Source organism: Sarcophilus harrisii, chromosome 3 (assembly GCF_902635505.1).
Source record: "Sarcophilus harrisii chromosome 3, mSarHar1.11, whole genome shotgun sequence".
Lineage (NCBI taxonomy): Eukaryota > Metazoa > Chordata > Mammalia > Dasyuromorphia > Dasyuridae > Sarcophilus > Sarcophilus harrisii.
The window spans coordinates 380,580,035-380,604,342 of NC_045428.1; positions in this window are offsets into that span (position 1 = coordinate 380,580,035).

Genomic DNA, 24,308 nt, shown 5'->3' on the forward strand with positions numbered 1-24,308 from the left:
GCTGCATTGTTTTTGTTTGTGCAAAGCTTTTTAAATTTATTTAATTCTCTATATATTTTAGAAGCCTTTATCAGAAACATTGACTATAAACTTTCCCCAACTTTGTTTCCCTTCAATATTGGCTGCATTGCTTTTGTTTGTGCAAAACTTTTTTTTTTTAATTTAATGTAATCAATAACATTTATTTTCCATTTCATAATGTTCTCTAGCTCTTCTTTAGCCATAAATCCCTCCCTTCTCCACATAGCTGAGAGGTAAACTGCCCCTTACTCTACTAATTTGCTTATATCACCCTTTATATCTAAATCATGAACCCATTTTGATCTTATCTTGATATAAGGGATGATATATTGGTCAATACCTAGTTTCTGCCATGATATTTTCCAGTTTTCCAAGCATATTTGTCAAATAGTAAGTTCTTATCCCAGAAGTTGAAGTCTTTGGATTTATCGAAGAGTAGATTAATGTAGTTTTTTTAAAAATTTATTGTATCCTGTGTACTAACTTATTCCATTGGTCCACAAGTCTTTTTATTAGCCATTCTTTGCCTCATTTCTTAATGACCCATTATTTAATGGGTCAAAATAAGACTTGTTAAAAAGGCCAAGATCTCTCATTGCTTCCAGGGTCATTTCTAGTCTTCCTGATTTAAATATGACTGCTGGACCCAGATGGCCCTGGAGGAGAAAGTGTAAAAAGTGGTCTTATAATCCTTTTCCCACCTCTTAATTTCTTTTTCATATCTTCACATTAATGTCAACTAAAAACTACAACTTCTGTCTATGTTTACCCTTTCTGATTTCAATGAAGACATATTTCTAAAGAATCGCAAGTATCATCTTCCCATGAAAGAATGTAAACAGTTTAACCTTTAAATAATGTATTTTTTTCTTTCCTGTTTAGCTTTTTATGCTTCCCTTGTGTCTTCTATTTGAAAATCAAATTTTCTGTTCAGCTCTGGCCTTTTCATTAGAAATGATCGAAAATTCTGTTTCAAAGAATACTCAATTTCCCCCCCCCAAAAAAAAGATAATGCTCAATTTTGTTGGGGAGTTGATTCTTGTTTGTAGTCCAAGCTTCTTTGCTTTCTGGAATATCACATTCTAGGCCCTCTGATTCTTTAATGTGGAAGTTATTAGATCCTGGGTTTTCCTGATTGTGCCTCCTTCCCCAGATGGCAAGCAGTCCTATACAAGTTAAATATGTTACAGCGTATCCTAGATATAATATATGTGTGCAGAACTGAACAGTTCTCTTGTTGCACAGGAAGATTTGGATTCGAAAGGTAAAAATAACCTGGGAAGAAAAACAAAAATGCAAGCGGTTTACATTCATTTCCCACTGTTCTTTCTTTGGGTGTAGCTGCTTCTGTCCATCCTTGATCAATTGAAACTGAGTTAGATCATCTCTGTCAAAGAAATCCACTTCCATCAGAATACATCCTCATACAGTATCATTGTTGAGGTATATAATGATCTACTGGTTCTACTCATTTCACTAAGTATCAGTTCATGTAAGTCTCGCCAACCCTCTCTGTATTCATCCTGCTGGTCATTTCTTACAGAACAATAATATTCCATAACATTCATATACCACAATTTACTCAACCATTCTCCAATTGATGGGCATCCATTCATTTTCCAGCTTCTAGCCACTACAAACAGGGCTGCCACAAACATTTTGGCACATACAGGTCCCTTTCCCTTCTTTAGTATCTCTTTGGGGTATAAGCCCAGTAGTATCTGCTGGATCAAAGGGTATGCACAATTTGAAAACTTTTTGAGCATAGTTCCAAATTGCTCTCCAGAATGGCTGGATGTATTCACAATTCCACCAACAATGTATCAGTGTCCCTGTTTTCCCACATCCTCTCCCACATTCCACATTATATTTCCCTGTCATTCTAGCCAGTCTGACAGGTGTGCAGTGGTATCTCAGAGTTGTCTTAATTTTCATTTCTCTGATTAATAATGATTTGGAGCATATTTTCATATGGCTAGAAATAGTTTCCATTTCTTAATCTGAGAATTGTCTATTCATATCCTTTGACCTTTATCAATTGGAGAATGGCTTGATTTCTTATAGAGTCAATTCTCTATATATTTTAGAAATGAGGCCTTTATCAGAACCTTTGATTGTAAAAATGTTTTCCCAGTTTATTGTTTCCCTTATTGTTCCCCTAATCTTGTCTGCATTAGCTTTGTTTGTATAAAAACTTTTCAATTTGATATAATCAAAATTTTCTATTTTGTAGTCAATAGTGATCTCTAGTTCTTCTTTGGTCATAAATTCCTTCTTCTTCCACAGGTCTGAGAGGTAAACTATCCTATGTTCTTCCAATTTATTTATAATCTCATTCTTTATGCCTAGGTCATGAACCCATTTTGATCTTATCTTCGTATATGGTGTTAAGTGTGTGTCAATCTAGCTTTCATTTCTTTTCACAATTTTTCTTCTGCCTCTCTTACTTGATTTAGAAATTCTTTTTTAGCAGTTGCAAGTGAAACTTTTGAGCTTGGGAACAATTTATATGCCACTTAATGAGGGTTTACATATAGGCATTTTGCCATTGGAGTTCAAAAATCCAATGGCAAAAGAGTTGGAACTCTTTGGAGTTTGTATTCTGATCTTCCCTGTCACCATCATAGTTTTTTATGGTCAGGGCTCTTTTTACTTTTTTGCTCACTTTTAAAAGTTGAACTTTGCTCCAAGGGCTGAGAGGAGATTGTCCCAAGCCTCTTTTGAAGGAAGACAGGACCCTCTCACTAATTGACTGGTGCTGGTAGTGCTGCAGACTTTCCCATTGTTCTGAGTTGTCCTGCCTAAGTCCTCCCTATTATGCGAGGATTCAGGGACTTATAATTTGCTTTCTGTGGTTGTCTTGGAGGTCTCACAGCTGGTCTGCTGACCAATTGGCCCTCTGAGCCATGACAGAGGGGCCTATGCAGCTATACTTTGGCAAGAGCCTCCTATTTGATTGTCTGAATTGTGAGATGGTCCTCTCTGCCCAAGTGAAGTTCCTAAAGTCCTTCTAAGATATCTTAAACTGGAAAATTGTTTCATTATGAATGTTTGTGGGTTCTGTCACTCCAGAATCCAATCAAAGGCATGGTCTTACATTGATTCTGAGGAAAGCAGGAGAGCTCAGGTAAAAGCCTGGCTTCTTTCTACCATCTTGTCTCATATACTTCTTTATACTTTTTAAAAGAATACTTTGTTATTATGGATGGCTTTAGATGGAGGGATACAGTATAATATGTAGGTCATTTAAATGCAAAATACATTAATAAAATGATTTTCTGTGTTTTATTAATATATATATTAGCTTTACTGTTGAGTCATTTTAGACATGTCCAACTCTTTGTGACTTGATTTGGGGTTTTCTTGACAAAGATGCTGAAATGGTTTGTTATTTCCTTCTCTAGTTAATTTTATGGATAAGGAAACTGAGGCTTCTCCAAAACCTCTTAAAAATATTAGTGATAGACCTGTCAGATTGGCTAAGATGACAGGAAAAGATAGTGATGAATGTTGGAGGGGATATGGGGAAACTGGGACACTGTTGCATTGTTGGCAGAGTTGTGAACGGATCCAACCATTCTGGAGAATAATTTGGAACTATGCTCAAAAAGTTATCAAACTGTCAATACCCTTTGATCTAGCAGTGTTACTACTGGGCTTATATCCCAAAGAGATATTAAAGAATGGAAAGGGACATGTATGTGCCAGAATGTTTGTGGCAGCCCTTTTTGTAATGGTTAGAAACTGGAAATTGAATGGATGCCCATCAATTGGAGAATGGCTGGGTAAATTGTGAAATATGACTGTTATGGAATATTATTTTCTGTAAGAAATGACCTGAAGAATGAATACAGAGAGGCTTGAAGAGACTTATATGAACTGATGCTAAGTAAAATGAACAGAACCAGGAGATCATTATACACTTCAATAACAATACTGTATGAGGATCAATTCTGATGGAAGTGGCTATCTTCAACAATGAGAGGATCCAAATCAGTTCCAATTGATCAGTAATGAAGAGAACCAGCTACACCCAGCAAAATATTGGGAAATGAGTATGGACCACAACATAGCATTTATAATCTTTCTATTATTGTTTGCTTGCATTTTTGTTTTTCTTCCCAGGTTATTTTTACCTTCTTTCTAAATCTGATTTTTCTTGTGTATCATGACAACCGTATAAATATGTATACATATATTGTATTTAGCATATACTTTAACATATTTAACATATATGGGACTACCTGCCATCTAGGGAAGGGGGTGAAGGGAAGGAGGGGAAAAGTTGGAACAGAAGTTTTTGCAAGGGTCAATGTTGAAAAATTACTCAGGCATATGTGTAATGTTCTGATTGGTTTTCTGGAGATCTTTGGAGCAGCTTTCCTTTCAGCAGGGTAATAACCACAAGAGTAGCCAGGGATAAAGTTCAAATTCTTTATTGTATCCTTGCCTGGAGCTTGGCTAGCTTTCTAGAGGACCTTCAGACCGGCCTTGGTCTCAGTGGGGGAAGCAGAAGGACAGGTCAGCCACCACAGTGTTGGAAGATGGAGTGAATGTCTCTCCTTGGTTCTGAGAGCTTCAGTTCCAGCCTCCAGTCCTCTGTCTTCTCTGAGTCTGTGGGCTTATGCTCTAGCCTCTAGCCACCACAAAGATGGGAGATGGAATGAATGTCTCTAGCTGAGTTTGTCCTACCTTATATACTTTATTATAATTACATCATGTTAGATGTAAATCTTGTAGAATTATATTAAGTACTAAGTACAGGTACACTAGAGAACTATTAATCACCATGTCAAACTAGATAACTTGTCTTATCAATTCATCTGAGGTAACAACTTGTTTCAAGTATGCTTCTCCAGATTTCTGGCTCATTACATATATATTTTGTCAATAAAAAGACATAATAAAAATATTAATGATAAAGAGAAGCTATTGTACATTTGGCATTTGGGCAAATAACATGGCATAATTGAAACATTTTAATGAACAAAAATAAAATATTCATATAAATTCAAACTCTTGATAAAGTCAGTGAGTCATTAAGTCACTAAGCATTTGTTAAGGGTTTATTGTGCTCCAGGCACTGTACTAAACATGAAGAATACAAAGAGAAACAAGAGGCAGTCCCTAACCTCCAGCTTCTGGGATAAGAACTTACTGTTCCATAAAAAATTGCTTAGAAAACTGAAAAATACTAAGGCAAAATTAGGCATTGTTCAATGTCTCACAAATTATACTAAGATAACATCAAAATGGGTTCATGATTTAGATATAAAGTGATACAAATTAGTAGAGTAAAGGAGAGTCTATCTGTCAAATCTGTGAAGGAGGGAGGGATTTATGGCTAAAGAAGAACTAAAGAACATTATAAAATGCAAAATAGATACTTTTGATTACATTAAATTAAAATAAGTTCTCTATAAACAAAAGCAATGCAGCCAGTATTAGAAGGGAAGCAAGGCTGGGGGGAAATTTATAGACAATGTTTCTGATAAATGTTTCTAAAATATGTACAGAACTAAGTAAAATTTATGAAAATACAAGTCATTTCCTAATTAATAAATGGTCAAGGGATATGAACAGAAAATTTTCAGATGAAGAAATTAAAGCCATTTCAAGTCACATGAAAAAATGCTCTAAATCACTATTGCTTAGAGAATTGCAAATTGAGGTAGCATTTCATATCTTTCAGATTGGCTAAGATGACAGGAAACGATAATAATAAATGTTGGAGGGGATGTGGAAAAATTGAAACACTAATGTATATCAGAGTTGTGAAATGATCTAGCCATTCTGGAGAGCAATTTGGAACTATGTCCAAAAGGTTATAAGACTTTGGATACCTTTTGATCCAGCAGTCTCATTGCTGGGTCTCGATCCCCTAAAATCCTAAAATAGGTGAAATAACCCACATGTGCCAAAAGGTACTAATAAAATATTTAGAAGCTAAATAGGAAATAATTATCATAAGGCATTGGATTTAGAGGGAATAAGAAGAATTTGCAGCAGTACTTTTTTGTAGTGACCAAAAACTGGAAAGTGAGCACATGTCCATCAGTAGGGGAGTGGCTGAATAAATTATGGTATATGAATGTAATGGAATATTATCATTCTATAAGAAATGAATATCAGGATGATTTCAGAAAAGCCTGGAAAATTTAAATGAAGTGATGCTAAGTGAAATGAGTAGAACCAAGAGAACAATGTACACAGAAACAGCAAGATTATATGATGTTCAACTGTGATGAACTTGACTCTTTTCAACAATGAGGTGATTCAAGGAAATTTCAATAATCTTGTGATGGAAAGAGCCATCTGCATTCAGAGAGAGGATTATGGAGACTGAAAGTAGATCAAAGCATAGTATTTTCACCTTTGTTGTTGTAGTTTGCTTGTTTTTCTTTCTCATTTTTCCACCTTTTGATTTGATTTTTCTTGCATAGCATGATATACGTAGAAATATGTTTAGAGGAATTGTGCAGGTATAACCTATGTTGGATTGTTTGCTGTCTATGTGGGAGACAGAGGAGGGAGGCAGAAAAATTTGAAACACAAACTATTGCAAGGATGTATGTTTAAAACTATCTTTGCATGTATTTTGAAAAATAAAAAGCTATTATATATTTTTAAAAGATCACTTTGATATATGAATGGAGGATGAATTAGAGTGTTAGGAGACTTGTAGTAGGAAAATAAAAAAAACAGATTATTTCAGTAATACAGGTTTGAGGTGATTTGGGCTAGTTCAATCGTAGTGGTAGTGTTACAAGAGAGAAGGAAGAAAATTCGAGAGTTTTTTCAAAAATAAAATTGACAGACTTTGGCAACAAATTGGATATGGGGAGTGAGAGGCTAGTGTTGCTCTCAATATGGGGAAATATATGAGGTTGGTTTGGGACATTTTTAATTTATGACATTTACTGGACATTAAATTCTAGATAACTAAAAGACAGTTAAATATATGAAAGTGAAGTGCATAAGTAGACTTAAGAATCAGCATAGGGATGTTAACTACATCCTTTGGAGCTGATGAAATCAATGAGTGAACTAATTTGGTGGTAAAAAAATGAAAGCACCCAGAAATAGAGCTCTAGATACCCAGGGTTAGTAGACATGGCATGCATGAGGAACTAGATAGAGCCCTGAGAAGAAGTAATTAGACAGATAGGAGAAAAAAACAGGAGAGAGTAATGTCACCAAAGTAAAAGAACAAAAATATTAAGGAAAAGGTGATTCAAACTGTCAAAGAATGAAGAGAAGTCAAGAATAATAACAACAGAGAAATAACTATTGGATTTGTAAATTAGGAAAACGTTAGATACTTTGGAGAAAGCAATTTCAGTTGAATGATGCATTTCAAAGCCAAATGTGAAACAAGGGGAATGGGTGAAAGTATATCCAGTGCTGAAAAGGAAAGCCAGAGTGACTGTCAAGGAGAATCCAGGTCTTGGTAATTGCCTGAAGAGGGAAGGAGTGGGAGAGGATATGATTTAAGAAGAAAGTTAGTTGTTTTGCCTATGAAAAGGGTATTCCAGATCTAGTGGAGGGGATTGTTTCTATGAATTGTGAGGGTTAAGAGGGATGAAAATGAGGAACTGGGTAGTAAAGGATAGAGACTAGGGTTTGGATAATGATTTACAGAGTTTTAGAATCACTGAAATGTATAAGGTAAACCAGACAATGCTACTATTTTCTTCCTTCAGGATGGAGATAGTTTTATCAGGAGATGGGAATAGCAGAAAATGAAAGTTCCTATTCTCCAGACTATCTTCTTTCTCTTCACTCAGAGGACCCTCAGTAAGAGATTGGGTGGCAGTTCAGGTGGGAGTGGCAGGAGATGGAAGTTGAATTGCACATGGGGAAATGGAACCCAAACTGGGGTCAATGGAATTTCACTGGATGTGCTGGGTTTTTTTTTTTTTCTTCTCTGTAGCAGAAGATAGAAAGTGGGTGGAAAAGTCAAATGTTGCCTCTCTTGTTGGCTAGAGACTGGACATAATTTGATACAAAAGGAGGTAGAAGTTGGGCACCAAAAGCTTTCCTCTTCCTCTACTCAGCAGGAATCCATAGACCAGAACTTAAATCTAACCAGATGTTACACCCGTTCAGAAATTAAATTGTTTTGGAAAGTTTTAAAGAGAAGGAAGGTAGGGTATTATGAACAATTATGCCTCATAAAACTAGAAGCAGTGGAAATAAAATAAAATTTAATGAAAGCTTAATGAGAGTCCTAATCAAACAAAATCACCCTGAAGGCATTTAAAGATCAAACTCAAGGAGGTCAACAAAGAGATTTAAAAAACCGGTAAAATGTCAATAAAGACTTTTATAACATACTCAGAGATTCCACCTTTAGACTCTACTCTTACAGTACCAGATTTGCTGTGTGAAGGAGTAAAAATGTTAATAAAGAAAACTAAGAATAGAAGACCAGCTAGATGAACTACTCTGCTATGTGACCAAATCACTTATCCTCTCTGAAACTCAGTTTTCTTTATTTATAAAACAAAGGGGTTGAACTGATTTCTAAGGTCTTTATCAGCTCTCAATTTATGATCATGTAATCTTATACTCCACAGTGCCTGGTTTTGGGATTATAGAGACAAAATGAAATAGCTCCTTTAGTCTAGGAGCTTACATTCTACAGGATGGAGCAATACAAATATAAATAAATTCAAACGAAATTAAGTAACTTTGATGAAAAACACTAACAAATGGAGGATCTGGAATAGTTTTATATAGGTAATGACATTGAGCATTTATTGCTACTAAGGATTGCAAAGAAGAGATTGCATAAGAAGAAGCACTCCAGACAAGGAGAACACTCTCTGCAAAAACATGTAATCAAGAAATGAAATAGCATATATGGAGAACAAATCAAACATAGCTGAAACATAAACCATGTAAGAGAGAGTAATGAGATTTAAAATCTAAGTAAAACTCCATAAGCATTTATGAATTCAACAAAGAAGTAAGGAGTCCCCCATCAAAATAATTTTTAAAATTAGCATACAGTATCTTGTCCAAAGCATCATTATAAACATTAAAATGTTCTAATACATAAACAACATCTGTACATTCTCATTTTTAAAAATGCTTGGGTTTTTGTGACACTGAATATTTTCTCTTCTAAGTCATTTTACTACATTTACTACTCCATCTCCCTGAGGCTAAATGATTTCAATATTTTATTTGTTGCTGTTCCCAAAACCATAACTTATACAATCTTATGCTGAGTTTTTGTTTTGTTTCTTTTAGGTCATCTGTTTATTAAATATTAGTTAATTTTAACATATAATTTTTTTGTTTTTAAATTAAATATAAGCAAAAATGATTAACATTCATTTTTAAACATTTTAATTTATAGTTTTGAGTTCCAAATTCTATTCCTCTCTCATTCCCTCCCCTTCCCCTTCCCTGAGATGGTTAGCAATTAAATATAGTGTCATATTAGCCAGTCCAATAAGTATGAGGTGGTACCTCAGAATTCTTTTAATTGCATTTTTCTGGTTTAGAACATTTTTTTTCATATAGCTATCAATAACTTTAATTTCTTTGTCTGAAAACTGCCTATTCATGTCTTTGACCTGACAGATTCACAAGCAAATTCTATCAGACATTTAAAAGCTAATTAATCACTTAGTAGTACCAAACCTAAAACTAGCAGCAGTAATCAAAATCATTTGGTATTGACTAAGAAATAGAGTGGATCAGTGGAATAAATTAGGTACACATGATACAATAATCAAGGCTTATAGCAATGTAATATTAGATAAACCCCATACTCCAGCTTCTGGAATAAGAACTCATTATTTGACAAAAATTGCTGGGAAAACTGGAAAATAATATGTCAGAAACTCAGCATAAACCTACATCTCACAATCCATACCAAAATAAGGTCAAAATGAATACATTATTTGGGCATAAAGGATGATACCATAAACAAATTAGGAGAAAAGGGGATATTTTATTTATCAGATCTTTGGAGAAGGAAGCAATTTATGATTAAAGAAGAACTAGAGAACATTATGAAAAGCAAAATGGACAACTTTGATCACATTAAATTAAAAAGATTTTGCACAAGCAAAACCAACAGAAACAAGATTAAAAGGGAAGTACAAAGCTGGGGGAAAAATCTTTACATACAGAATTTCTGCTAATGGTCTGAGTTCTAAAATATATAAAGAACTGTATCAAATTTATGAGAATACAAGATTAACAAGTCTTTTTTGTTGTAAGTTTATTTATTTTTAATAAACATTGCTTTATGCATCATGTTGGGAGAGAAAAATCAGAGCAAGAAAGAAAAATCATGGGAGAGATAAAAAAAAAAAAAAGAAAAAAGAAGTGAACATAGTGTGTGTTGATTTACATTCAGTCTCCTTAGTTTATTTTTCTGAATGCAGATGGCATTTTCTGTTCAAAATCTATTGGGATTGCTTTGAATCACTGAACGACTGAGAAGAACTAAGCCTTTCATAATTGATCATCACACATTCTTGCTGGTATTGTGTACAATGTATTCCTGGTTCCACTTGTTTCATTCAGCATCAGTTCATGTAACTCTCTTCAAACCTTTCTATAATCAGCTTGTTAATAATTTTTTATAGAACAATAATATTCCATAACATTCATATACCACAATTTGTTCAGCCATTCCCCAATTGGTGGGCATCCACTCCTTTTCAAATTCTTTGCTACCACAAAAAGGGCAACTACAAACATTTTTGCACATATAGGTCTTTTTTATTTTTTATGAACTCTTTGGGATACAGGCCTAGTAGAGACACTGCTAGATGCAAGGATATACACTGTTTGATAGCCTTTTGGGCATAGTTCCAAACTGCTCTCCAGAATGGTTGGATCAATCCACAACTCCACTAACAATATATTAGTGAGCCAGTTTTCCCATATACCCTCCAACATTTATCATCAGTTTTTCCTATCGTTTTAGTCGGTCTAAGAGTCATGTTAATTTTCATTTCTCTAATCAATGGTGATTTGGAATATTTTTTCATGACTAGAAATGGTATTAACTTTTTCATCTGAATATTGTCTGTTTATACTCATTTGGAATTCTCTGAGATCACTGTATTGCTAAAAAAGTATTTTTTTCTTGAAACAATTGGGATTAAGTGACTTGCCCAGGTCATACATCTAGGAAGTGTTAAGTATCTGAGACCAGATTTGAACTCAGATCCTGATGACTTTAGGATTGGTGCTCTATCCACTGGACCAATTAGTTGCCCCATGGCTAAGAGTATTGCTGTTAGCGTGTACAATGGTCTCTTGGTTCTGCTCACTTCATTTTATGTCAGTTCATAGAAATCTTTCCAAGTTTTTCTGAGATCATTTTGTTTGTAATTTTTATAACATAATCATTTTCCATTATAGTTCCATAATTTGTTGTTGTTTCCCAAATAATGGACATTCTCTCAATATCTGGTTCTTTGCCACCACAAAAAAAAAAACTACCATAAATATTTTTGTACATATAGGTCTTTTCCTTTTTCTTTTAATCTCGTTGACATACAGACCTAGTAGTACTATCACTGGAGCAAGGTATGTGCATATTTTTGTGGTCCTTCGAGCATAGTTCCAAATTGCTCTCTGGAACTGTTGAATAAGTTCACAATTCCACCAACAGAGTATTAGTATCCTGATTTTTCTACATACTCTCCAATATTTGTTATTTGCTTTTTCTGTTATATTAGCCATGGGTATGAGATGAACCATCAGAGTTGTTTTCATTTGAATTTCTCTAATCAATGACGACTTAGGGCATTTTTTTTCATATGAGTATACTTTTGATTTCTTCTTCTGAAAACTGTATATTCATATCCTTTGGCTACTTATGTCATTTAGGAAAAGATTTGCATTCTTATGATCTTGAGTCAGTTCTCTATATATTTGAGAAATGAGGCCTTTAACAGAGAAGCTTGCAATAATATTTCTGTTTCCTGTTTTCCCTCTACTTTTGGCAGTATTAGTTCTGTTTGTGTAAAATCTTTTTAATTTACATCCTGTTATGTTTTCTATATCTTGTTTGGCATGCTAGTTGATCTTAAGAAAAATTGTGACAGAGGCGATTGTTTTGGAAATAATTTCCCAACCTAGTTTGACCTCTCTCTTCTTTATTTTTATATAAAGATTTACTAGAATTGTGTGATATATTACAGATCTCACTTTCATCATATGTTCTTCAAATTAAAAGCACTTCTCTACTTTAAAAATCTAAAATGAACAATGACAAGTCTCCTTGACTTTGGCTCTGTTAATATTCAATTCCTATGCAGTATCACATCTTTATCCCAATAATATTAGCTCACAATCATTTGTTTGGAACTTTAATATTTACAAAGTACTTTCATCACAGGTTTTTTTTAAACAGAAACTTGGAATTCAAAAAAGTAATGCCACTCTGAAGTCGCTCAAGCTATCTCTTATGCATAAATCAAAGCTTTACAAGATTCTTTGAAAGATTTCAAAATAGAAATAAAATCTGATCATTCACATCAGATAAAAAATAAAACATAAAGATTCTTGACAAACTTCTTTAGCATAATCATAGCAGAGTATCTACCACGTTTTCAAGTTAAAGAGTGATTCCCTGTATATGGTGAGTTCTTCTAGGCAAGGGTCCTCAAACTTTTTAAATAGGGGGCCAGTTTACTGTCCCTCAGACTGTTGGAGGGCCAGACTATAGTAAAAACAAAAACTTTGTTTTGTGGGCCTTTAAATAAAGAAACTTCATAGCCCTGGGTGAGGGGGATAATCGTCCTCAGCTGTCACATCTGGCCCGCAGGCCAGTCTCCTGCTTATACATAGCATTGTGTTGATATTATCAAGTATGAGATATAGTAGAGCATGCTGGACAAGATCCATAACTATTCAAAAGAATTTGATAGTCACATACACTGGAGAATTCAAGTGGATAAAGTATATTTGTTGTTCAGGCCTTTCATTTTTGCCTTATTCTCCATCCCCTCTCCCACCCCTACCCCCACCCCCCATTTATGAGGGTTCTTTTGGCAATGATATTGGAGTAGTTTGCCATTTATATCTCCGGTTTATTTTATAGATGAGGAAACTGAGGCAAACAGGATTAAGTGACTTGTCCAGGACCACATAGCTGATAAGTATCTGGGCTGGATTAGAACTTGAGTTTTGCTGATTCCAGGACTAGCACTCTATCCTCTGAATCACTTAGCTGGCCTTAAAAAATGCTTATTGATATACAATTAAATTAATAACCTCTATAGATTACCCATCAGTGAATGTATCTTAAATAGACATGAAAAACTGACAGTCAAAGTCAGAACTGAACAAGAAGAGCAAAAGAAGAAAGAAGAGATCAAGGAAGAGGAAGAGGAGGAAAAGGGTAAGAGAAGGAAAGTACAGGAATGGGAAAAGGAGAAGGAAAAAAAGGAGCAGGCGGAGATGGCTGTATTGTTTACAGGAAATTATAAAGCTTCTTTAATAAATTCAAACTTCTGCCAGAAACAAAGGTCCTTCTACTTCTTTAAATACCAATGTTCTATCAGAGGATAACAGAATGTATAAGTTGAAAGTGATTTCAAGGACTATATAATTAACTTATGCTCAATATAATATATATCTATATAATTTACATATATATCACTATAATAAATCTAATCCCTCCCACACAATGCAGTGTACAAATATTTGAATAGTTTATCTTCTTTTTTTTTTTAATTTAATAGCCTTTTATTTACAGGTTATATGTATGGGTAACTTTACAGCATTAACAATTGCCAAACCTCTTGTTCCAATTTTTCACCTCTTACCCCCCCACCCCCTCCCCCAGATGGCAGGGTGACCAGTAGATGTTAAATATATTAATATATAAATTAGATACACAATAAGTATACATGACCAAACTGTTATTTTGCTGTACAAAAAAAAATCAGACTCTGAAATATCGTACAATTAGCTTGTGAAGGAAATCAAAAATGTAGGTGGGCATGAATATAGGGATTGGGAATTCAAGGTAATGGTTTTTAGTCATCTCCCAGAGTTCTTTTTCTGGGCATAGCTGGTTCAGTTCATTACTGCTCCATTGGAAATGATTTGGTTGATCTCGTTGCTGAGGATGGCCTGGTCCATCAGAACTGGTCATCATATAGTATTGTTGTTGAAGTATATAATGATCTCCTGGTCCTGCTCATTTCACTCAGCATCAGTTCGTGTAAGTCTCTCCAGGCCTTTCTGAAATCATCCTGTTGGTCATTTCTTACAGAACAGTAATATTCCATAATTTTCATATACCACAATTTATTCAGCCATTCTCCAACTGATGGGCATCCATTCAGTTTCCAGTTTCTAGCCACTACAAAGAGGGCTGCCACAAACATTCGTGCACATACAGGTCCCTTTCCCTTCTTTATGATCTCTTTGGGATATAAGGCCAGTAGTAACACTGCTGGATCAAAGGGTATGCACAGTTGAATAGTTTATCTTCTTCCCTTTGAGTCCTCTTTCCTTTAGGTTAAATGTGCCAAGTTCCTTCAAACATTCCTCACATCTCTTTTATTCACCTTTGATGGCTTTCTTCTATATATTTTCCAGTTTGTTATTATTTTTATACATTGGTGCCAAGAACTAAACATAATACAGCAGATGATAACTGACAAAGAAGATAGTGATTTCATTACCTCTCTCTCTCTCTCTCTGTTTCATATATATATATATATATATATATATATATATATATATATTTTTTATATATATATATATATATATATATATATATATATACTTGTTATCTTCCCCATTAGATAATGAGTTCCTTGAGGGTAACCTTTTTGTATCCTCAAGACTCATTATCTACAATAGGTGTTTAATAAATATTTATTGATTGTTTAAAGGTATTCTTAAAACAATATTTCTGTTACTATATGCAATGTTTTCTTGATTATGCTCATTTAGTTTTTCATTAGTTCTTGCAAGCCTATCCATGTTTTTTCTAAGTTCATCAAGCTCAACATTTCTTATAATGCAATAGTATTCCATCACAACTATATACTACAACTTGTTCAGCAATTCCCCAGTTTATAAGCATCCCTTCAGTCTCCATTTTTTGCCACCACAAAGAGAACTATTATAAATATTTTAGTACATATATGTTCTTTTCCTTTTCTCCTAATCATCTTTGGAAAAAGACTTTGGTTGTATTTCAGAATCAAAAACTATAAGAAGGTTAATAATTTTTTTTAGATATAAATCCAGATTGCTTTCCCAAATGGTTTTATCAGTTCACAATACTACCAACAATGAATTATTGTTCCAGTTTTTCCACATCCCCTCAAACATTTGTTGCTTTTCCCCTTCAATCATTTGAACTAATCGAATAGGTATAAAATGATACCTCGACATTATTTTAATTTATATTTTTAATAAATAATATTCAGAACACTTTATATGATGACATTATTTTGTTTTTTAATCTAAAAATTAGCCTGTTTATATCCTTTGACCATTTGTCAATTGGAGATTCATAATCTTACTATTTTGACATAGTTCTTTATATATATATATATATTTGAAATATGAGTTATTTAGATGAGAAACTATTAAAATATTTCCTCAATTTTCTTATTTCCTTCTAATCTTGGCTACATTTCTTTTATTTGTTCAAAAATAGATACATTATTAGAGGCAGCTAAGTGGCATCTGAGTTCAAATTTGATTTCTGACACAATACTTCTTAGCTGTGTGACTCTGGGCAAGTCATTTAACCCCAATTGCCTCAGGGGCAAATAAGAGATAAAGGCAATCATAAAATGATAAAATGTGAAACTTTGATTACACAAAACTGAAAAGCTTTTGCATAGATAAAATTAATTCACCTAGGCTAAAAAGGGAAGTGTTTGAACAGGGGAAAAAATCTGTGCATTTAATCTCTCTAATATGGATTTGTTATCTAAGATATGACAAATGATCATTCCCCAAAATACTAGTGGTCAAAGGTCACAAACAAACCAGATCTCAAAAGAAATGTAAATTATTCACAATCACAATTAATGAATGTTCCAAATTACTAACAGTAAAAGAAAATCAAATCAAATCAACCCTGTTTTACTTAATGCCCTAAAAATCAACAAAGATGACCAAAATAAAAAAGGAATGGTCATTTTTAATAGCTTTTTATTTACAAATATGTGAATAGGTAATTTTTTGGCATTGACAGTTGCAAATCCTTTTGTTCCAACTTTTTCCCTCCTTCCCCCCATCCCTTCCCCCAGATGGCAGGTTGGCCAATACATGTTAAATATGTTAAAGTATAAGTTAAATACAATATATGTATACATGTCCAAACAGTTATTTTGCTGTATAAAAAGAATCAGACTCTGAAATATTGTACAATTAGCCTGTGAAGGAAATCAAAAATGCAAGCGGACAAAAATAGAGGGATTAGGAATTCTATGTAGTGGTTCATAGTCATCTCCCAGAGTTCTTTCACTGGGTGTAGCTGGTTCAATTCATTACTGCTCTATTGGAACTGATTTGGTTCATCTCATTGCTGAGGATGGCCATGTCCATCAGAATTGATCATCATATAGTATTGTTGTTGAAGTAAATAATGATCTTCTGGTACTGCTCATTTCACTCAGCATCAGTTCTTGTAAGTCTCTCCAGGCCTTTCTGAAATCATACTGTTGGTCATTTCTTCCCGAACAATAATATTCCATAGTATTCATATACCACAATTTAATCAGCCATTCTCTAATTGATGGGCACCCATTCAGTAGGAATACTCAATTTTGAAGGAATTGTAATACACTAATACATTATTGACTAATCTGCAAAATGGTACAAACATTTTAGAAAAGAATTTGGAATTATGCAAATAAAGTGATTAAACTGTCTGTGTTTTTTGAACCAGAAATTCTCTTGCTAAGCTTATGCCCAAAGAAGCTTTCATTAAAAAGAAATCCCCCACATTCACCAAAGTATTCACAGGGCACTTTTTTGTGATGGCAAAGAATTAGATACAAAAAAGATGCCCATTGACTGGAAATATTTTTGCGATACATGTCTGTATTATGTTATAAGAAATTTTGGCAGTGATGAATACAGAGAAATATAAAAAGATCTACATGAATTGATGCAGAGTTTCGTAAGGAGAGCCCCCCCCCCCCAAAAAAAAACAATATTCACAATAACTACAACATTGTACATAGAAAGAACAACTTCATAAGAAAAACAAAGAGGGAATAAAACAAAATTAGAAAGATCAAGCATGACTTAAATGAAGATATATGAGAAGATACACCCCATGCATCCTTTAATTGCAATGTGAGGTCCGCATATGTAATACATTGCATATATTTCATACCTCTTCAAAGTATGAACTTCAAAATATACTTCAAAGTATAGTTCTAACGCTCTGGTTTTATTTTTCCCCTTTACAAAATATACTATTTGTTACATGGGCGGGCTTTCTGGGAGAAGCAGGAGGTTTTTTTGTGGGGTGAGATGGGATAGAATACTTATGATAACTAGTATGATTTAAGAAACTCATCAATAAAAATTAATTTAATATATGTATGTATACAGAAGGTATCAATAAAATTAGTTTTATATATATAAATATACATATATACATATGTACATACATGCATACATTTAAAGGCAAGCTTGGAGTATAATATTTTTAAAAGGAATAAGAGTCAATAAATTTTTAATTGCCTACTATGTGCTGGGCATTGATGATGCACTGAGGATTTATAAAAAGATATGTGACTATTTTTGGTCTGAAGTAATTCATAAACTAATGGAAGATACAACACTTAAAAAGAAGATGAAAAGGAATCTTCATCTTTTCTTCCAATATGGAGACATGATGAAGTCATGCTACTATCCTACAAAATGATCCAAGAAGCTGTGAATTTCTGAGTTGATTTCATCTTGCAAATGATGAGTTTCTAAAGATGCTGAAGTTCAGAAAAGCAACCAAATGGCAAAAGGAAAAAAAAAGATAGGCTTTCAATCAAGAATAATTTACTTTACAAAGTTGAATTTAATTCTACAAAGGAACAAACACAAAGCTTTAATGGATAAAGGATTGTAAAATATTTTTTCCCTGAGGCAATTGGGGTTAAGTGACTTGCCCAGGATCACACAGCTAGGCAGTGTTAAGTATCTGAGGCCAAATTTAAACTTAGGTTCTTTGAAGTTCTTGAACTTAGAACTTTGAAGTAGAAATGCAAGAATGCAGAGAAATGTAGAAATCATGAAACTACTTGAGTAAATGGTAGACATTAAATATGATGCCATTATGAAAATATTCTAATAGAGGAAAGAATAACATCATCCTTTTGAACCTTGATGTTTTCAGAGTATTGAAGCTGTTAAATAAGGAAAACAGAGGTTGCTTTATAGAAGTGGGTAAAGAGAAGCAATAACGAGAAGCAAGAAGGAATACATTAACTCTAGGAGGAAGAAGGGATAGAATTTATGTTTCATAATTTGAATGTCTGAGAAGAGTATAAAAATATAGAAAAGATGGGACATCACTTTGATCTGAAATGGACAAAGGATGGATGAGCATGTTTATGTCTACACACACATTTAAACATTTTGGTAAAGAAATGTATCAGACTCAGTAAGAAAAAAAATCAGCGCAGAGAGTTTAGAGGGAGGATGGTATTGTAAATGATATAGTCTCAAGCAAAACAAACTTTTTGATAACTGAAAGGAGAATAAAAGGAGACATGGACAAAACTTACACAGTATTGGGTATGAATGGATGGGTTGCAATCTCTAACATTGGAGGGATTATCTATGTGGACAAGATAATAGGACACATTTGAGGGCTAAATTACTTTTTGTTTTCATCACAATAATCAGTATCATAGGATATATAAAAGTTTTTTCAACTTCATTTTGTTATTTAACTTTCATTTTCAAAGAATACCAATGACAACATCATGATGTGATGGATGATGTCATGATTTGTTCATGAATTGGATTCAAGTGAGACAAAGTTGAGAAAAGTCATCAGACTCAATTCTCAGAATCATCAATGTCCAGTGACAAGACAAAAGTCAAGATCTATGATCCAGGATACAGTAAATGACCTTAGGGTCTTCAGTATCTGATTTAGCTCTAAGTGCTCCATAGCTCCTTCTTCAACTGGATTCATAGCTTTTGGAATAAATTGTTTTCATCTACCCATTCCACTGGCAAAAGTCTTTACATGCTTGGGGAAAAAAATCCTCCAAACTCATTGGTAGGTTTGAGGTCTACCGGTTTCTTTCAACCTGGTTTAGCCTCTCTTCCAAGATGTACATCTTCCAAGATGCTACTACAACTTCTTGGGGCTATATGTGAGACAAGCAGGGACCAAAAGGAAATAGCTCAGCAAGCCCTCACACCAGAGTTGCTATTCCTCCGTGAAAATGTTGTACACTTCTCTAACATGAACAGATAATTTATATAACATTTATCTGCTTTATACTATTTTTCATTGTTTTTAAATAGTTATATTTTATATAGTTATACTTTGATATTTTCATTTATTCTTATAGGCATCATATACAATTCTATTTTTCCTTATGTACATGGGAGAGTGGTGTGGTTATGTTGCTAAAAGATGATTGGACCACATATTCTTTATTCTAGAGTAGAAAAGCTAGGACCCAGTCCTGATAATCATTAACTTCCTATACAACCTTGGACAAGGCACCTGATTTGGGGAAACCTTGATTTCGTGATCTGTAATATGAGAGATTGAGCTGGATGGTTTTAAAGGATCCTTTATCTCTAGAAATTATAAAGTTATATCTTAGATATAATTCTGAAGAGCCTAAATGATTGCTAAATTAAGAGGACTTCTTCCTACAAAAGTAATTTAGGCAAGTTATATAACAAGTAATGTAAGCTACCTCACTCCTATGCCTATTCTTGGGTCCCACAAATCCTAGTTTCTTTCTGTTTAGCATAATTTTCCTTAATTATTTTTGTTTCTGAAATTTCCAATTATTAAAGTAAAAAGAATTTTGGACACAGTTGAATATGTAGTTTGACCTAGATAATATTCCATTTTTTTATATTTAAATAAGAAAATATTTTCTATAAAATGTTGGCAATGGAGGTATAGTAATAATATCTTAAAACATTTGAAATGAAAAGAAAATTTGAAGGCACTGGCAGCAGGCTTCAGTAAACACTACCAACTGGAATGCATCTGCAAACTATCTGTAGTTGTAGTTCTTTCCCCTTTCCTAAGCCACAGTTCAAAGTCTTCCTGTGCCAGATTTTGTATTATAATAAGGAACATGCTTGTCTCAATTATGTGGTCTGAAAATGGAAAATTTAGTAGAAACCACTTCAAAATAATTAATGTGAGGCTAACGGTTTCTTCTATATTAACCTGATAAAATCACACAGAGCATAATTCTAGGTACTTCTATATTTAAAAAGTTACTCTTCCCTTCCCCCCAAAAAAAGGTGGTGGGAATTAAAAGGAGGTTGCAGTAAAGATGTGAGTGCTGTGTTGAAAATGTGGGACTAATTTGTGAAAACAGATGAAAAGAACTAAATCTTCTCAACAAGGCCAGCTGATGAGTAAGAGGAAAGAGGTCTAAAAGTATCTGAAGGGTGTGAACACAAAACAAGGACAGCAAATGTTTAGGGTTATGCAAATGCTATGGTAAAATTCAAGGGAAAAATGAAATGCTCAAACTAAATGATGGTTTTAATAAAGGCTTTCTTGGGCAAAGAAAATAGATTCTCCTTGGATGGAAACTTCATTGTCTGGAATATTGAAACTTAACTAATCAGACATGTCAAATGGTGGGATTGTGCTTTGGTAGCTGGAAGGAATCTCCAACCCAGTCATGCAACTGTGACTTGGGAGAATAAGACAATGAGGATGACCAACACACCTGGTATCACTTTTCCTTTGCCATTCAAAGCTTACTCAAATATACTAGAGGGATATGCAGTTTGATCTAGATAATGTTCCATTTTCTTATGTGGAATGAAAAAACATTTGTTATAAAATATTGGCAATGGAGGTATAAATAGTAGTTCATGTCTTAAACATTTGAAATGTAAAGAAAATTTGGAGGCACTTGCAGCAGGTTTCAGTAAACACTACCAAACTGGAGTGCAACTGCAAGCTATCTGTACAAAGTTCTTTCACCTTTCCTCAAATATACTTAAATATACTCCCTATAGTCAAATATATTTACTCAAAAATACATTGATTTTAATGAGTCTCTTTTCACACTTAAGTTGGAGCATTCGTCAATTTAATATTCAACAGGAATTTTGTGAGATTTCTGTGTTTAATATATTGGTCCAGGAAAACATTTTCAAATAGGAATAAGACATCATTGTGACACAGAAGAGGCCCTGAAGTCTTAATAGCTACCTAACATAGTGAAAGCTCTGGTAGACATACTGAAATTGAAAGATTTTGAGTATGAACTTTATAATAGAGAATATGGACTGAGGACCAGTTAGGTTAAGTTGAAAGAGCAATCACTAGGCCATGGTTACTTTCTAATATTACCTATGAAGCTATGGAAGGACTATGTATTTGTTGATTTATATCTGTACAAAGGAAATTACAGATCCCTTTGTATTCTAAAGAATTATAAATAAGATACCTATATTGTTCTAAATTTTTGAAATTATTTAATAGAAATGATTATGTGCATGCAACCAAATATATATATATATACATATATATATATATGTATATATATATTTGGATATACATATATTATATTATTTATATATAATATATATTTATGTATAATTATAAAGATCACTATAACTATAGAATAATATAAGTATATAAAATAAATAAAAAATTCTACAAGATCAGATGAAAGGTGACTACCTTATTAATGATTTCAATAGTATTTCTGCTGATGTCACAAGCTACATTGTTTGATTTATTTTTCATACTTACCTCTCCAATGGGGCATCTAGGTTTGCAGAAGATAGAGTTCCAGGCCTAGAGTCAGGAAAGTCCACCTTCCAGAGTTTAGATTTGACTTCAGACACTTATTAGCTGTGTGACTCTAGACAAGTCACTTAACCCTCTTTGCCTCAGTTTTGTCGTTTGTAAAATGAGCTGGAGAAAGAAACAGCAAACAAGTATCATTGTCAAGAAAACCCCAAATGGGTCACATAAAGTTGAACACAGACAACCACAAAACAACACTAGCCATTTTCTCCAACAAAACCAATTCCAAAGCCTCATTAAATCTTACTACCTCCTTTCTTTGGCCTGAGTGCTAAGAAATGCTGTATATAGGGCCAGTTGACTCCACTGAATTTTATCTAAACTGTTCAATCCAAAAATCCTTTATCTCAAAAGACCCTCAAAATTATTTGAAATCTTTATCTTTCAGATGCTTCCTGTAGAATTTCACACTAGAACTGTTCTAAGAATACTCATTCAGGGTTTTAACCCTACCTCTGACACTTTCCCTCTCTGCAGATGACTTTGACTGATTTTATTAAGGTGATCAGATATAAGATAATTAAATATGAGCTAACCTAGCTTCCCTCCTCTCTATCTAAAAACCTATCTCTTCTGCATATTTTTCCTCTTCTTTACTCCAGTTTCAAGGGGTCCAAGAGGAAGAAAGAACTTTTAGCCAAAAGTTAATCTTTCCTTTCATGTCTTTTTCCTATTTCTTCCTATTTCTTCCAAAACTATAGTCTACCATATTTCCTCTTTTCCATGAATTCTTTCTCACTTAAATACATGCTTGTGTTTTGCCTATATATATTTTTTTCTACCAGCAACCTCCTAGAAAAAACTTTTTCACTCAGAATATTCACTCCGTACATTGGATAGACCTTCAACTCATATAGACTCATTCTTTGATGGGCTGCTTCCTTTGAGAACCCCCATTTAAAATAAAATATCCAGGTCAGTAAGGTCTTCAATTATCTTCAGGTTGAATTCCTGATTTTTGACTTTCTCTACTACCTGAGTACTCCATCTTCATCCCCAACCCAGCCCTTGGCTTTTTATATTCTTTTTTTATGTATTGATTTCTCCCATTTAAAATGTATTTCTGCTTGTTTTTGTATTCCTGGTTATTATTCTTGACTTAATTGTAACTATCATCTTGTCTTTCTAATTTTGGTGCTAACCATCTTGAAAGGGTAGTTTACAAATACTTCCTCTACTTTCTTACCATCTGCTCACAAATAGCCTGAATTATTTCCCCCTCCCAGTGTTGAAAACTCTCTGTCTCTCAGTCTCTCTGTACTCTCTGTCTCTGTCTTTGTCTCTGTCTCTCTGTCTGTCTCTCTCTCTCTCTTTCTCTCTCTCTCTCTCTCTCTCTCTCTCTCTCTCTCTCTCTCACACACACACACACACACACACACACACACAGACACACAAACTTCCCCAAAAGATGGGAATAACCAGAATAGAATATTAGCACAACCACAGAATAAGGGAATCCCCCTTTAGTTGGTTAAGTTCTTTCAAGAGTCTGGCCCAGTGTGGGTTGACATACCAGAAAGCATATTACTTTCATGTTTATAATTAAATGAGAATGTTTTTCCCTGTTTCTCAAGACTTCTGATTATATATTACATAATCAGTTATACATTTCTTCTAACTAGAAACAGATTGCAGCATTTGACAATGCCAAAGATATGATAAAACCTACCTACAAAAATGGGTCAACACATTCTTTATGGGGAAAAAATGAAGATCTATTTTACCTGATATTTTATGCCAATTCAATTGAATTGAATAAATATTTTAAATGTTTTTTCTCAATTAAAATTTTTTAACTTTTTTTTTAATTTGAAGTTCCAAATTATTTCCCTTCCTCCTGCTCCTTCCCCTTTTGAGCAGGCAAGCAATTTGATATAGATTACATATTTTCAGTCATAAAAAACATTTTCATATTAGTGATGTTGCAAAAAAAATCAAGTTTTCCCCCTCCAAAAAAAAGTTTTAAAAGTATGCTTCAATCTGCATTTATAATCCATTAGTTCTTTCTCTGGAAGTGGATAACAATTTTTATCATAAGTTCCACAGGATTGTTTTGGATTATTGTATTGCTAAAAATAATTATCATTCACAATTGATTGTTGTATAGTATGGCTATTACTATATACAATGTTCTCCTGGTTCTATTTATTCCTCTTTGCATCAGTTCATGTATACCTTTCCAGGTTTTTCTGAAGAGTGTCCTGTCAACATTTCTCATGACAAAATAATATTCTATCAAAATCATATGCCACAATTTGAACAAGAGCTCTTAAATATCTGC